Raw genomic sequence first — 6,256 nt, forward strand, 5'->3', positions numbered from 1 at the left:
TCTAGTTTTTCTTCTGTGTTGTTAGTAATGTTTTGTATACCATTTATGTCATGTATTAGGGCTCCTGACGTTGTCCCTATTTTTTCTTCCATGATCTTTATCATTTCAGATTTTATATTTAGGTCCTTGATTCATTTTAAGCTCATTTTTGTACATGGAGTGAGGTATGGGTCTTGTTTCATTTTTTTGCAGATGGATATCCAGTTATGACAGCACTGTTTGTTAAAGAGACTGTCTTTTCCCCGTTTTACTTATTTGGGGCCTTTGTCAAATATCAACTGCTCATATGTGGATGACTTTATGTTTGCATTCTCAATTCTGTTCCATTGGTCTATGTATCTGTTGTTGTACCAGTACCAGGCTGTTTTGACTACTGTGGTGGCATAAAAGGTTCTAATATCAGATAGAGTAAGGCTTTCCACTTTTTCTTCTTTTTCAGTAGTACTTTACTTATCTGGGGCCTCTTTCCCTTCCACATGGAGTTGATGATTTGTTGCTCCATCTCATTAAAGAATGTGGTTGCAATTTGGATCAGAATTGCATTAAATACATAGCTCGCTTTTGGTAGAATAGAAATTTTTATAATCTTAACTCTTCCTATCCATGAGCAAGGTATGTTTTTCCACTTATGTAGGTCTCTTTTGGCTTCTTGCAGAAGTATATTGTAGTTTGCTTTCTATCAGTCTTTTATATCTCTGATAAGATTTATTCCTAAGTATTTTTATCTTCTTGGGAGGTACTGTAAATGGTATTGATTTGGTGATTTCCTCCTTGATGTTTTGTTGGTGTAGAGGAATCCAACTGATTTTTGTATGTTTATCTTGTATCCCAGTACTCTGCTGAACTATTAGTTTCAGTAGTTTTCTGGAGGATTCCTTAGGGTTTTCTGTGTATAAGATCATGTTGTCTGCAAAGAGAAATAATTTTACTTCTTCCTTGCCAATCTGGATGCTCTTTATTTCTTTATCTAGCCTAATTGTTCTGGCTAGAATCTCCAGCACAATGCTGAATAAGGGCAGTGATAAAGGGCATCCCTGTCTGGCTCCCGATCTCTAGGGGAATGCTTTCAGGCTCTCTCCATTTAGGATGACGTTGGCTGTTGGCTTTGTATAAATGTCCTTTATTATGTTGAGGAATTTTCTTTCTATTCCTACTTTGCTGAGAGTTTTTATCATGAATGGGTGTTGAACTCTGTCAAATGCCTTTTCTGCATCAGTTGATAAAATCATGTGATTTTTGTTTTTTGTTTCATTTATGTGATGGATTACATTAATTGTTTTTCTAATGTTGAACCACCTCTGCATACCTGGCATGATGTAGTCTCTGGTTTATACGGCCCTTTCTGTCTCTTGGGCTCATAATTACCTTGTGTCCTTGGTGTTCTTTCTTTCAATGTTTTTTCTGTTTTCTATTTCATTTAGTTCTGCTCTAATTTTTATTATTTGTTTTCTTCTGGTGCCTGAGGGCTTCTTTTGTTGCTCTCTATTTGTTCAAGTTGTAGGGATAATTCTTTCATTTTGGCCCTTTCTTCTTTTTTGATTTGTGCATTTATTGATATAAACTGACCTCTGAGCACTGCCTTCCTGTGTCCCAAAGGTTCTGATAGGAAGTGTTTTCATTCTCACTGGATTCTATGAATTTCTTTATTCCACCCTTAATGTCTTCTATAATCCAGTCTTTTTTGATCAGGGCATTGTTCAGTTTCCAAGTGTTTGATTTCTTTTCCCTGCTTTTTCTATTATTGATTTCCACTTTTATGGCCTTATGGTCAGAGAACATGCTGTGTAGTATTTCAATGTTTTGGATTCTGCTAAGGCTTGCTTTATGACCTAATATGTGGTCTATTCTAGAGAACGTTCCATGTGCACTAGAAAAGAAAGTATACTTGGTTGCTGTTGGGTGGAGTGTTCTGTATATGTCTATGAGTTCAAGTTGGTTGATTGTGCCATTTAGATCTTCTGTGTCTTTATTGAGCTTCTTTCTGGATGTCCTGTCCTTCACTGAAAGTGGTGTGTTGAAGTCTCCTACTGTTATTGTGGAGCTGTCTCTCTCACTTTTCAATACCGATAGAGTTTGTTTCATGTATCTTGCAGCCCTGTCATTGGGTGCATAAATATTTACTATGGTTATATCTTCTTGGTATATTGTTCCTTTAATCATTATATAGTATCCTTCCTTATCCTTTATGATGGATTTAACGTTAAAGTCTATTTTGTCAGAAATTAATATTGCCACTCCTGCTCTTTTTTGATTGTTGTATGTTGATGTGTTTTTTTCCATCCCTTGAATTTTAGTTTATTTGCGTCTGTAAGTCTAAGGTGTGTCTCTTGTTGGCAGCATATAGATGGATGATGTTTTTTAATCCATTCTGCCACTCTCTGTCTCTTTATTTGTGCATTTAGTCCATTTACATTCAGCGTAATTATGGATAGGTATGAATTTAGTGCTATCATTTTGATGTCTTTTTGTGTGTGCGATGTTGACAGTTTCTTTTTCCCACTTAATTTTATGTGCTGAGTAGATTATATATTGTCCTTTCCTCATATTCGTTGTTGATTTTGTTTCTGCTGAGTCTCTATTTTTTCTTGTATTTTATTTTGATTAGTAGGATAGTTTGTCTCCTTTGTAGTTACCTTATTTACCCCTATTTTTCCAAATTTAAGCCTTACTTTTATTTCTTTGTATCACCGTATCTTCCTCTCCATATGGAAGACCTATGATTACATTTCTTAAGTCCCTGTTTATTGTTTTAATGTTCTTTTATATAATAACATCACTGTTAACCTGTTTTGAGCTTCTTTTTTTTTTTTTTTTTTTTAAATCTTGCTTTGTTTTTTTGATTTCTCTGCCTGGGTTGACTTCTGATTATTCTGCCCAGTGTTCTAGTCTTGGGTTGATACCCGATATTATTGATTTTCTAACCAAAAAACTCCCTTTAGTATTTCTTGTAGTTTTGGTTTCGTTTTATACAAATTCCCTAAACTTCTGTTTATCTGGAAATGTCCTAATTTCACCTTCATATTTAAGAGACAGTTTTGCTGGATATATGATTCTTGGCTGGTGATTTTTTTCCTTCAATTTTTTACATATGTTATCCCATTGCCTTCTTGCCTGCATGATTTGTGCCGAGTAGTCCGAGCTTACTCTTATTGACTCTCCCTTGTAGGTGACTTTTCGTTTATCCCTAGCTGCTCTTAAAATTCTCTCTTTATCTTTGGTTCTGGCTAGTTTGATTTTAGTATGTCTTGGTGACTTTCTTTTAAGATCTACCTTATGTGGAGTTCGATGAGCATCTTGGACAGATATCTTCTCATCTTTCACTATATCAGGGAAGTTTTCTGCCAACACATCTTCAACAATTCTCTCTGTATTTTCTGTTATCCCTCCCTATTCTGGTACTCCAGTCACTCGTAGGCTATTTCTCTTGATAGAGTCCCACGTGATTCTTAAGGTTTCTTCATTTTTTTTTTAATTCTTTTATCCGATTTTTCTTCAAATACATTAGTGAGAAGTGATTTATCTTCAAGTTCAGAAATTGTTGCTTCTACTTGCTCAATTCTATTCCTCTTTCTATCGAGTTGTCTACATCTGTAAGTTTATTGTTAATCTTCTGAATTTCTGATTGCTGTCTGTCTATGGATTTTTCCAGCTTATTAAATTTTTCATTATGTTCCTGAATAATCTTTCTAATTTCTTCAATTGCTTTATCTGTGTGTTCCTCGGCTTGTTCTGCATATTGCCTCATTTCCTTCCTGATGTCTTGAAGGGTTCTGTATATTAATCTTTTGTGTTCTGCCTCTGGTAATTCCAGGAATGCACTTTCATCTAGAAGATCCCTGGATTCTTTGTTCTGAGAGCTTGTTGAGGTGATCATGGTCTGTTTCTTTATGTAACTTGATATGACTCGCCTCCCAGCCATCTATAAGTTATTGTATTAGTTTATGCTTGCTTACTGTGTCATAGCTTCTTGCTTTGCTTTGTTTTGATATGCCCAAATGAGTTGCTTGAGCGAGCTAGCTTGATTATTTTCACCTTTGGAGCTCTGACATCCTACCCCAGATGGCTAGAGCTGGTATCAGGTATATCAGTCTAGAAGCCCATTCACTTTTCTTGTATGAGTTCAGCTCAGGTGTCCAGGTAGCTGATCATCAAGAGTGTGGTACAGGCTCTGTCCTACAGTCTTAGAGGTGCAGGGGTGATTGGTGTATGTACCAGTATCTGATTGCAGCAGGCGGTCACACTCTGAACAAGGCAGGGGTCTGAGAACCAACCCCTGAGTATCTCTGAGGAAAGCACATCCCTGTTCCCTATAGCATGCCAGTGGGTGGGTTCTGCAGACGGACCATGGACACCCAATGTTTTTGGCTGTAAGGACTGGGATGTACCAGTTATCCTTGGACCCCTGTCATGGGTGGCTGGGTTACCTGAGTGGAGCTACCAGTCCTTAGGCCCCTGATGTGAGTAGGTTAGGACCCTGTTTAATAGGCAAAGCAATGTCAAACATCAAACACCCACCTCTCCACCGCACAGCCAAAACAGCTGGAGTCTGCCAACAAGGGCCTATTCTCCTGATATAGCCCCACACAGGTCCATGCAGAGGGGAACGGTGCTCAAAGTCCACAGACCATTTATGCCTGGGCAGAAGCCGCTTCTGTCCTGAGCTCCCCTGGTTAGTGGAGCTGGAAAATTATCTTTTCCCCCAAATGCAATTTTTTTCCTTCTCCAAGGCCAGAAGGATGGCTCTAGGTGCTTAATAATGCCTATCTCAGGCCCAGGGAATCCAGCTGCTGAATCCGGCTTGGGTGGGGGAGGCACAGTAAAATACACGCAAGTATTTAGCTTTTACCAAGAGCGCCATTCTTCTCTGGTTCCAGAGGTGTGAGCAGGCTGTGTGGCTGGCTGCTTCTTCCTGAGGAAACTGTGGCCGAACACTAGTACCAGCCCGCCGTTGCTGCTCTGGGAATGGTGCTTGAGGGCTCCCCGCAAACTTAGGTCCAGTAACTCCTCTCCGCTTCTGAACTGTCTCTTCCTCCCCCTTCCCCTCAGTTCATTTTCTGAGCTTGCCTTTCATGCTCAGGGCTCCTAGCTTGTCATAAATATACTTGTTTCACTTGTATTTTGGGGTCTTTTTTGTAAAGAGGGCTCGCCAGAATCCTCTGTCTATTCCACCATCTTGGCTCCGCCTAAATGGCAACTACTTTCATTATTAATGTTCCTATTTAAGGTGGAAAGAAAGAGGGCATATTCAAGTTTTGGCAACCTTTCAGAAGTTGGTGGCAAAAGCCTTTTGATTTAAAAGCACACATTCTCTTTTGTAAAGTGTAGAGATGAAGTATTAGGCTGGAGCAAATAAAAATCATAATGAAGATCTCCCTATTTAAAAACACCTGTTTTCCCACCGTCTCAGTAGATTGTCACTCAGATTGTACCCCTAGAAGTTGAGCTGATTTGCAGTAATGGAATAGTTTGGAACAGGGAAGACAAAGGGAAAAGTCTGGAGCACAGGACATTGTGGAGGAAGGCAAGCTGGGCTGCCATCACTGGCAAACCAAACTGACAATGCCTGAGGTTATTTATGGTTGCATTAAGCAATGTGCAATGAAGTGGAGGTATAGCTATACTAACAGTGAGATGGCAAGGCCTTTATATAAATATAAGGCAATTAATGTCTACTTTTAATTGAGCAAATGTGTGTGCAGTGTGGGTTTCTTCGTATTAAATTTTTCTGTGGTAAATTTTAAGTTCCATGTTGGCTTTCCACCACACTCCCACCCACACTGCCTGCTGTCTCCCTCACTGACCATCCAGTGTGTGCTAAGAGAACAAAAATACTAGACTTTCCAAAATGCAATTACAAAGATAAATCTGCCTCAAGAGAAAGCATTTACATTCAAACACATTTTGCATTTTTCCTGTTTCTTTTTTCATTTTCCATACCTTGCTCCCGTCATATCATTGAGGATTTATTTCATTAAAAATTCAACTTTAATCATGGTATCTCTGTTTCACAGACTACTCAAAAGCAAGTTATTGATTACTTCTTTCAAACATCTAGTTCGTGTAAAACTTATCATATGCATCCTTTCCATTCTGGTCCATTGGACACAAATACTCAATGGTCTCATCAGGTTTCCTCAGTTATACCTGACTTATGAACATGATCAAATAAATACCGCAGTCTAAAGTAACACAGAAAATCAACTTACTGATAAAATCATGGTGTTGTTGTGGAAAGTGGCTATCTTCATTTAAACAG

Source organism: Loxodonta africana, chromosome 6 (assembly GCF_030014295.1).
Source record: "Loxodonta africana isolate mLoxAfr1 chromosome 6, mLoxAfr1.hap2, whole genome shotgun sequence".
Lineage (NCBI taxonomy): Eukaryota > Metazoa > Chordata > Mammalia > Proboscidea > Elephantidae > Loxodonta > Loxodonta africana.